This window comes from Octodon degus, unplaced genomic scaffold (assembly GCF_000260255.1).
Source record: "Octodon degus isolate 3935 unplaced genomic scaffold, OctDeg1.0 scaffold00004, whole genome shotgun sequence".
Taxonomy (NCBI): Eukaryota; Metazoa; Chordata; class Mammalia; order Rodentia; family Octodontidae; genus Octodon; species Octodon degus.
Genome location: NW_004524580.1, coordinates 11723189 through 11734439, shown reverse-complemented (window position 1 = coordinate 11734439; position 11251 = coordinate 11723189). Strand labels below are relative to the sequence as shown.

The window sequence follows — 11251 nt, the reverse complement described above, 5'->3', positions numbered from 1 at the left end:
TAAATAAATAAATAAATAAAACCTAATGAGTCCACTCGCCTTGGAAACCATACAGCTGCATGAGTAATAGAATGAATTAATGGAGACTGAAGCAGGAGAATTGTAGCAAGTTCGAGACCAGCCAGCCTGGGCTGCAAAGTGATCTCAAGTTTAGCCTGAACTGCATAGTAAGCACTTGTCTCAAAAAGATCCACCACTCCCTCCAAAAAAAAAAGAAAGGAAAAGAATATATTTCAAATACGTAAATTATATAGTCCAGTAGTTCTTACTAGATCCAGTAGAACTACTAGATCAGAGGAATGCTACTTTGTTCATCATATAGGAGAATAGGAATAATTCATTCCCCTGAAGATTGTTGTGGTATTTAAGTAAAGAATTCATTTAAAGAACTTAAAGAGGCTCTGGGCAGCTACCTCTGAGGTCTCTGGCCAGTGTTGGTACCACACAACCACAAGCATGGGGAATATCTTGGCAAACCTCTTCAAGGGCCTTTTTAGCAAAAAAGAAATGCGCATTCTCATGGTGGACTTGGATGCTTCCAGAAAGGTGATGATTCTTTATAAACAGAAGCTTGATGAAGTTGTGACCACCATTCCTACCATAGGTTTCAATGTGGAGACTGCTGAATACAAGGAACATCAGCTTCACTGTGTGGGATGTTGGTGGTCAAGACAAGATTTGACCACAGTGGTGCCACTACTTCTAGAACATCCAAGGCTTGATTCTTTCAGGATGACAGCAACGACAGCAAGCGTGTGAACGAGGCCCGTGAGGAGCTCATGAGGATTCTGGCTGAGGACGAGGTCAGGGACACCGTCCTCCTCGTGTTTGTCAACAAGCAGGACCTCCCCACACCATGAGTGCAGCTGAAGTCACAGACAAGCTGGGGCTGTACTCTCTATGCCACAGGAACTGGTTCATTCAGGCCACCTGGGCCCCCAGTGGGGACGGGCTCTGTGAAGGACTGGACTGGCTCTCCAATCAGCTCCGGAAGATACCCTTTTCGCTCACTTCCTCCTCCTCCGTCCTCCGCTTTCCTCGAATGTGGCAAAGGTAGCGACTCTGTGGTCCTCAGTGCCAGAAGCTGTCTCCATGGGTTGGTCACAGTGTGCACTCATTCTGCTGTACATTTACAGATGCAGCCTGCAGCCAGGTTTTTATTTAATGTAAATAGTTTCTGTTTCCCTGGAGGCAGTTTCTGATACTCCTATGCAATGTTACTCAGCTTTTGTATTGTAAAGAAAAAAATCTGTTGGTACTGAGAAGGGATTTGGGTGCATGGGCACCTGGCCTGACAGCTGGCCTTTCACTGAGCTGTAGATTGGTGTTAGGATCCACTTGGTGGTTGGTGTATAACCCAAACTCAGTGCATTTTTAAAAATAGTCAGAAATTACAAGGTGAGGAGAACACCTGAACACACAGAAGGGAGGCGATTCCTAGTGCAGTTCAGCCTGATCATCGGCTCAGCTGTTCCTCTGTGAATTGCAGAGATGTGACAAACAAATGCCATCTACTGCACGGCCACAGTTGAGACCCTGTGGCCCGCCAATCTTTGGGTCACCTGCATTCCGTAGCATTGTGCTTGTACTCACGCTCGCATGGTCAGCTCGGAGTAGCGGGGAGGGTTATGAGGGGTTCCGAGCCCACCCTCCCCCTCGGTCAGCGCGCAGCTGGAGTGACAGCCTGTTCCTAGTGCCCGCTCGGGATATGCATTGGTCCAGGTCTGGGTCTCAGCAGCAGGAGCGCGTGCAAGCTGGGTTAGTTGGTCCACTCCAGACCATAGACTTGGAGCACCTCCACCTCCATATGTGAAGCAACTTCCTCCCTCAGCCTGTAAGGGTCTGATTTGCCATCAGAAAAGACGACCTCTACTTTTTTTCTCTTATATTTTGATAAACACTTAAGAAGCTGGAACTGTTAAATTTACCGTGGGAATCTTCAGAATTGATTTATTTGGTGTTGTAGAACCTCTTACCCCTTATTTATTTATTTATTTATTTATTTTTTAGGGAAGAGTGTTCAGGGTCTCACTACTAGACCGGCCTTGTAGTGATCCACCTGTTTACAACCTCCCAAGTGCTGAGATTACAGGCACGTACCACCTCTTGCAGTCTCAATTGTTGTTTCATCACCCGCTCCCCTCCCTGGGGGGTGGGGGTGAGAAGCCAGCACAGCAGGCCCCGGGATGGAACACCCAGTCCCTCTGCCTGCTTGCAGATGCTTTAATCCTCTGAGCTATTTGGCTGGCCCAACAACATATCTTAAATATCAATTGATAGTATTTTGTAAAAGAATATGGACTTTTATTTAGAAAATATCTTTTGTTAAGTTTATTTGAAAGTTGAATTCACCAGGGCTGGCAAGATAGCTCAGCTGACTAAGTGCCTGCTTAGGCAGGAGTAGGGGTTGGGTTTGACCTGCTGCACCACATGCTATGTCAGCCCCACCCCTGTGTGCACTAAGCCAGCCTGGGCCTGGTGGGACATGTCTGCAATCCCAGCATTGGAGGGGCTGAAAATAGGAGGATTATTATGAATACAAGCTGTATAGTGAGACCCTGTACCAAATACATAAAGGAAAGAAAAAAAAAATTGAATTCACCATACGAAATGGGTAAGTTAATTCACATGGCAATTTAATTCATATGATAATTCTGCCTCATAAATCAAGTTCACCAAGCAAATGACAGAAATGCAAGCAACAATAAAATGGATTTATTATGAAGAGGATAAAATAGAACAATGTGGCATAAATCAAATGCTTATTAAAACAAAAAAATGACAACTACATCAAAACTGCATATTGGAGGGTGTGGTGGTTAGGAAGGCACATCAACTTGCTCAGCTCTGGGATGTGCTGGGGAACTGGTGGAGACCCAAGTGTCGCCGAGGCGTGGCTTGTTTCGTCTCCTCCCTTGCACCTTCCTCTCTGGCACTATTCAGTGCTCTGACTCTCAGCCTCTGTGCACTACACAGCTTGCTTCTCTACCCCTTGTGCCTTGAACCTTCTGCCTTGGAGCCAGTGAACCACAGGCTGCCTCACCTTAGAACATAAACCAGGTTCAATCTTTCCTAATTTAGTCTTACTGCATGGTGTGTCAAGCAACAGGAAAGCTGAATGGCACACAACATTGGTGACAAAGAGGTGAGGTTCTTGCCCCGCTGTACATAACCATGTGGTTTAAAAATAATTGGAAAACTTAATGTAGGAAGATTTAGAGAGACTTTGTTGTGTGGGTTAGTGAAGCCTTAGAACAAAGCCTAATTTGGAAGTTTGGAAGTTTTCATTTGGCAGCAAAGATTCCACTGGCAGTTGGGCGATCAGCCATGTGTTATGCTTTGGACAAAAAAAAAAAGTTATTTGTATTTTACTCATGTCCAGAAATGTGCTGGAAGATTTATCCAGTGGAGGACATTTCAGAGTAACCAAAATTAAAGATGAGGTATGGGTACTTCTCAGTGAATTCAATCAGTGTTACAGTGAAAGTGGGGGTCAAAAAGCAGAACAAAATGCTTTTTAAAGATATTAAATTTTTATCCAGGTTTAACAATATATAAAGTTAGCACCAGAACAGATGAGGTTGCTGACATGATCAATATCATGTCTTGGTTATTTTTCTCTCTTTGTTGAGACAAAATGCCTTACATCCAAAATTAAGAAAGGAAAGGCTTATTTAGCTCACAGTTTGTGGAGGCTTAAAACCACACTTGCCTGACCCCATGGCAGAAAGCAACACTTCATAATGGTAGAAAGGAGTAAAAACACAAGAGCAAAAGAGAGGAGCAGCAGAGAGCAATCCTCCTTTTCTTCCTTTATATTGTACGCAGGATACTTGCCCCAGGGCGGATGTAGCACTCACACCCACACTCCCATCATTGGACTGGGAATCAATCACAAACTGTAGAATCCTACCTCATGACAGTGTGAAGGTTTGGAGGGACATCTAGACACAAACCAAAGGTTCTGTCCCTGGAGCCCCAAGAGTCACCCACATGCCTTTATGCAAAGGGCGCTTCAATCCATCTCGAAGAGTTACCGAAGTCCTAGCAGTTTCAGCACTGCTCAAAAGTCCAAGTTCCAAGACTCCTCTGAGATCTGAGTCAAACTCTTAGCTGTGAGCCCCTCCACAAATGAAAAGTTAAACACTGCAAATATATAATGCCATAAGATTAGCACTACATTTCTAACAATGTAAAAATAGGTGGATACAAAGCATTGTGATGAAACCAATTTAAAAATCTTGGAACACAAATGTTAGCTACTACAGTTCTATGTTCAACATCTGAAGCAGTCTATGGCAAATTGTGAGTTCCATGTGTCTATACCTCTATGGCACTTCTGGTGGCACTGTGAATCCTATTCTGAGGAACAAATTTTCTATGGCATCACCATTCTGGAGCATGGCCCTTCTTGGCTTTTTCCTCAAAAAAACGTCTTTCACTTTTTCAATTTGAGGCTACAAAGGGTAGAGCCTGTTGCTTCTTGTAATGGCCTCAGGCTATCTTTTCTATTCTTCTATCTCTTCTCAGCAATAAAGATCTCCTCAGCTCTGTCATTGTATCCACAGCTTTACTGGAGCATCCTTTCTGGGCAAACTCACATTTTAATATTTTGTTTGTTTGTTTGGTACAGGGTCTTGCTAAGCAGCTCAGCTTCATAGTGATCCTCCTATCTCAGCTTTCCTAGTGCTAGATTACAGAAGTGAACCATCACAGCCAGTTTCGATGGTCAGTAAGGTGTGACTGGGATTCCAGGGCCAGCAGGGCATGCAAAACTGGGGATGGAACATGACTGCAGGAGGCTATAGAGGGACAACTGTGCACAAACCATAACAGTCATTAAAAAAATCCATGTACTTTGAAAAAGGACAAGAAGAAAAATGCCTTGCATACATCTGAGAAATTGGTAATTCTGCCATCATGTCAGGCTCTAGGATATGATCACCATTCATTTGGAGAAGGTAGTCCCTGTGCCTCCTACTAAAGAAGGCTGCCTGTGGAATTGGTTCCCTGGGATTCATGTGTAACTCACAGCCAGAAAAGCACTCAGAGACTTTTTCTGCCATGATGTGAGGGTTCTTTGCTACTGTTCATGTTCATAGCAGAACTTGGCGTCATCCGTGTCCTGTTGGGTTTCATTAGCTTGCAAAATGCAGTAGTTGTGCATTCACAGAGGGCTTCCACAGATATTTCAAAGAAAGATCTGTAAAGCAAGCAACAAGCCCCCAAGAAGTCACTGTATGCTGTGATGGAAATGCACCAAAAGAGCAATAGACACTGCATGAATTCAGAAATGCCCAGATTTTGGTATGTTTACATAAGAATTCTGTACTCTATAAATGAAACAAGGCAAGAAAGAAACCTTCCAGTCTAGCACTAGCGAGCCAGGGGGACTGGGCCATGCAAAGGCTTTGGATTCTCAATTCACTGCCAGGTATCTGGCAGGACTGTTATGGAGCTACAGGACTTAGTGCTTGCCCTGTGCAATTTAGGCTTTGGTTTAGTCTGATTCTTTTCTAGCCCTTATTCTTCAATTTTGGAATGGGAATAGTTAGCCTACGTAGTTTAGTTTGGAATTATATAACTTGCTTTTGATTTTTGTAGAGTTTCACAGTAAGTATTTGCCTTAAATCTCAGCAGAAAATTGGATTGGACCACTGAGACCCTGGAGAAAGGATTATCACGTTTCCAGTCTCATAAGAGACACACTTGAATTGTGAGGTGCAAATGTGAACTTACTATTTTCTTTATTTGGAGATAAAGTGTAGTTTGAGGAGGTGTGCTTGAACAGAAAGTTGGTGAGACCTGGGATATGGTGCTTAGGATGCAATGCTAACTGGACTGACTTTGGCCATCCCCTGAGCAGTTGTGGAACACACTTCCATGGTGTCTGAATGGCTCACGAAGGAGCAAGCACCGCATCTATGTCTGTTCTCACTGCTTCCTCTCTGTCTCTCGCCCTGCTCCCCCCACTGCTTCTCAGCTACTGCCATTAAGCAACTTTGTTCCACCACACACTTCTACCACGATGTTCTGCCTTGGAGACATCTAAGAACGGGACCCCTCTAGAACTTGAACTGAATTATAGCTCTCAATCCGTGCTGCTGGGCTCTGCATCTAGCATGGATAATTGGCTATTAAAATACTCTCTTCTAAGAAATGAATTCTTTACCGAAAATCCTTTCTGTTTTGTGTAAGAGTCACCACAGAAAAATGCATTGCACTAGTTTCTTTTTGTTTTTATTTTTGTTTTTATCTCTATATCATCAAAGCAAATAATTTCTTTTTTTTTTTAAATTTAGGACAGGTGTACAGAGTGCACAGGGTCTCACTGCATAGTTTAGATCCTTAGTGATCCTCCTAATTACAGCCTCCCAAGTGCTGGGATTACAGGGATGTGCTACTATGCCTAGTTTCAATGGCTGCCTCAGCATGCCTCAGGATTAGGGCCAGCACAGCAGGCTCAGGGATCAAACTCCTGACCCCTAAGTCTGCCTTATCAGATGCTTTAATCCCTTCAGTTATCTGGCTAGCCCCTAAAAGCAAGTAATTTCAACAAACAAAGGTTTTGGTTTTCTCTTGATGGTGTGCTATTTTTAATAGCTGAAATCATACTTTTATGGCAGTACACATCTTAATAAAAATACAATAAACATTGAGCCTCTATCAGAGACAATTATTTGGCACATTCTAAGCAGAACAGAAGCATACATAAGACTTTTTGTATGATCTCTAAGATCTTGCCACGTTATTTGACTAGAATGTAGGTCCTCTAAAGATATGGATAGTAAAGTAGATTGAGAAGCAGGGGAAGGATGACATCCTTGCATTCATCCATATTGAATTAAGGTTTTTGTGTTTCATCCTACCACCAGGATGTTTTTCCCAAGATGAGGCAAATCGGACTTGAAAATACATTCTTTCATCTGCTGATCTCTGATATTAATAAAATTTTCTAGGATCCCATAAGATAGTTACACTCTAAATGTTACGTCAGATGGGAATAATACTGATTTTCTTTCAGTTATTTTCAAACAGGATCATTCTTCTTTCCCTTGAAACTTTCCATATTGCTAAGTTGTGGCACTGCTTCTTTAATTGCTTTCTAAACTGTATCTGTTCAGGAAATCTGTCCCAAGTATTGCGTCTGTAAGGGAACATTACCCCTTTTAAAACTACATATCATCCTATCCTTTCGGAATGAAATCACACACTTCTGGAATTTATTACAAACTAATGTACAATTTCCCCCTTTGGAATCTGTAATGATGAGAGGAGCAGAAAAAGTATCCCTTGACTTGCTGCTTCATTTCCAAAGATTAGAGTAATGACCCACATAGTTGTGCAAAAAGTGTTTCTAAAAGGAAATAATGCCAGGGCTTGAAGACTTGCAAGAATAAATTTTTAAAAGACAACTTAAATTTGAACAGCTGTATAAGCAATGCTACTTAATTGAAAACATTGTCATAAAAAGATTAAAAAATAAAACAATAATAGCAAAAAATAAATGCAACACATTTAAATTTACCACATTCAAAATATAGATTGCATAATCATGAATAATATTAAAGTACTATAATTGTGCGAATATTCAAAAAGCATATTAGCAAAGTGATTGAACATCAGGTTGTACATAAACAGGAAAAAGCAGGTAATAAACCTACTAAGAAGAAAATATTTTACTTGTAGCAATAACCTAGTAACTTTCCTGAACTGTAGTAGAATAATATTTGTTACCATTTATGTCTAAATCTGCTCGCAAAACTTCATGGGGTCATATGTGGGGCTTTTTGGATATTCTCAATCTAGAATATGTGATGGTGGAATTAAGTGTGCGGTGCAGGATCACCTGCAGGGGTGTGATTACTTAGTCCACTGACTGGCTTGACATAGGTCTGGGTAGCATCAAGGGTGCCCATGCTGGGTGTTAGTGCCACCCACCCTAAGTGCAGGTAGCCTGGATAGAATATAGAGCACAGAAAGATAATTGCTGTCCTTGCTTATAATTTGGTGCTCAGGGCTTGCTGCAGCCTCCTGCCTCCCTTGCTGTGGTCCTCTACTGTACCGTGCAGGCATGGCACTCTGCCTTGGAGCCAGCCAATTGCAGGCTGAAGCCCTACAAAGTACGAGCCAGAAAAAAACTTTCCCTCTTAACTTTGAGTGTCAGGCATCTTGTCTCAGCAAGGAGAAATGAAAGAAAATAATAATAATGATGATATAGGAATATTTTTCTTAAGGGCCAAAGAGATAGCTCAGTGGCTTAAGTGCCTGGCAAGTGCAAGATGCTGAGTTTGATCCCTGGTCCCTGCTTAAATCATCCGATAGCTTCCTATTACTCAGACCAAGAATATTTTTCATATAAAGTAATTGTCATGTTAGCACTTTCTGAATATAAATTGAATCAAGAAAATATTACAAACTCTGGCATGCAAGATACATTTCTTCTGATTTAAAATGAAGTTTTAGGTTGCTACTATATAGTGGTAACAATAAACAAATGGTAAAAGATTAAGGAAAACAGTAAGATAGAGCTTCTCTTTTATGAAATGTTAGAAGATATTTTGTTCTAACAGTTTTAAAAAGATAATAAATGAGAATATCTTAGCTAGTGAGCAAAAGGCAGAATTTACTACTGAATTCACATTTGAGTTTTAAAATAAATAAGAAAGCGTAACAACTGCTGACGTCCTGGACATGAGCGTACAAAAGTCATTTGGGAGACACCTAGAGTATTGCGAGGTAAGGAAATGAGCATCAGTGAAGTCATCCTGCAAAACATTTGGCATTCCACTTAGCTTCTCCTTTCAGTTTTAATGGACTGAACTGAAAACTGGTCAAAGGAAAGAAATAAAGAAACAAAGGCAAATAGTTTTCCCTGTACTTTATTGTATCAATAGTGAATATGTTTTAAAAACACAACTTCAGAAAATTTTTAGTGTAAATTTTGCAAAATAAAAAATATCATAGTCCAGGATTAAAGATGATCCCTTCTTCAATATATTTTAATATCCACTCTTTCAAAAATCAAGTTGCATAAATTGTATTCATAGTATTCAGTCAGCATTACATGCCATGAATGATTTGAATTAAATGATCTATATCTATTTGTCTGTCTGTCTGTCTGTCTGTCTGTCTGTCTGTCTGTCTGTCTGTTTGTCTGTCTGTCTATATAATTTTATCTATGTGTACTTCACTCAAAAAAAGACAAAGAATTTAATTTGATTGTTCTATAGACTGCTTTACACAAAAGATACTTTTAAGCTGTTGCTTTGACAGGTAACAGTGAAGTTGACTACTAAGATGACCTTAATGTGGTGATGTTAGTCTTTAATTGTTCTGAAAGGCTACAAAATTACTCTGCTTGGCCAATTTATATCCAGATTTTTTTGTCTGCTTACATCATCAGCTAACATTCTACAATGTTCAACCAATTCAGCTGGGTGCTTTCCTTTGCTGTTACCTTGTATGCCATTGTTTTCAACCACAATTTTCTCATTTTCCTTCCATCTTTCAGACTTTGAAAACTGCATAAATCACATATTCTACAGGATTTCTAGCTAAGACTAATGAGTCCATTGTGAATTAACAAAGGAAGAATAGCTGTAGAATCCTAGACTGTTTCTTTTTTTTTAATTTTATTTATTTATGTGTGTGTGTGTGTGTGTGTGTGTGTGTGTGTGTGTGGCCAGCTCAGCCCACCAGGGGATGGGACTGGCTGGCATGTGGTGCTGGGGGATTGAACTGTGGTCCCTGTGCTTTGCTAAGCTTGTTCTAAATAGGTGCTTTAGACCACTGAGCCATCTCACCAGCCCCCTAGACTATTTCTTTTAATTTCATGTATTTATTTATTTCTCTTTTGTATTATCACATAGAATTCTCTTAGACTTTTTCATGTCACTCATTTCTATCCATACTGGTAGTATCAGAAACCAAATCAGCTTTAATGCACTAATCCTTTGTCTCCAATTTTTCCTTGACTTTGTTGTAGCTTCTTGAACTAGTCTAATATAGATTTAATCAGGAAGAGCTTTCTAATATTTCACATAATTCATAATGGCTTGATTCTTGGCCTCCTATTTGAGGAAACAAGTCCTGCTTTAGAGCCTAAAAGTGAATGGCTTGAAGTCTGGGTGGAGGCGCCCTAGACTTACATCATTTCTTTCTTTACACCCTGTTCCCATTTTAAAAGTTTCTCTAAATAGCAATGTTATCTGAAAATGGCCATTAACTTGAGCCTCCTGGCTATTAATTATTATAGCTTGGTGAACAAAATATTCATTCCAGTATCACATTTTGGGCTTTATCTGTCTAGTCTGTCACTACTTCTCTTTTTGTCTAATAATTTTATTGAAATATAAGTAATATTCCATACAAATCACCCAGGTAAGTAAATAATATAATAATGTTTATTATTTTTGCAGTATTTGTTTACTGATCTCATCAAACTTAAAGAAATCTTTCCCACATTGAATGGTCTAAACATACTTATGTTCTGTAAATAAATGAGCCATAGACAGGTTGATTTCAGGGTTCTCAATTTTACTTTTACTAATCTTAATGCAAATGCTTATGTCAATATCAGACTGTTCTACTTTAGCTTTGTAGCAAAATTAGAAAACAGCGCATGTGAGTCTTCAACTTTGATCTATTTCATTACAATTTTGTCCATTTGATGCCCTTGAAATTTCAGGTAAAATTAGAAATTGATTTTCTCATATATTTAAAATAAGCTGTTGGGAAGCTTCATAAGAATTGATTTTAAAATATGTGCCAGTTTGTGTAAATTAATCTTAATGGTATCTCTCAATCTACAAACATAAAATATCATCCCATTTTATTCAATTTTAGCAATGTTTTATAGTTTAGGTATACAAAATTTTCATTTTTTACTTATTCTGAGATATTTCTTCTACTGAAATTGTATTTCTCGGGACTGAACTCTTCATTTGAAGCATCTCTAAGTCAGAAAGGTTCCCATGAAGGGTTAGATTTCCCAGGCCTCTGGCCTCAGCCACTTAGGGTGCTGGGATTACAGATTTGTAGCACCACCCTCAATGAATAGAACTGTTTATGTAGTTTTCATTTTCACCAGATCATTGCTGATGTATAATATCATAACTTGTTTTTATATATTGACCTTATACCCTGAAATTTTGCTATGTTTATTTTTCAGATTGCAGAGAGAAAGACCTCTATTTAAATAGACATAATACACAGCTAAATCTTTCTCAAAATGTTTTAAATAAAGTTT

General features: G+C 39.7%; 1 pseudogene; it reads left to right on the top strand.

The window, feature by feature from the left end:
* Nucleotides 1-456: 456 nt before the first annotated feature.
* LOC101565415 lies at nucleotides 457-1057 on the top strand (annotated as a pseudogene).
* The last annotated feature ends 10194 nt before the right edge of the window (nucleotides 1058-11251 follow it).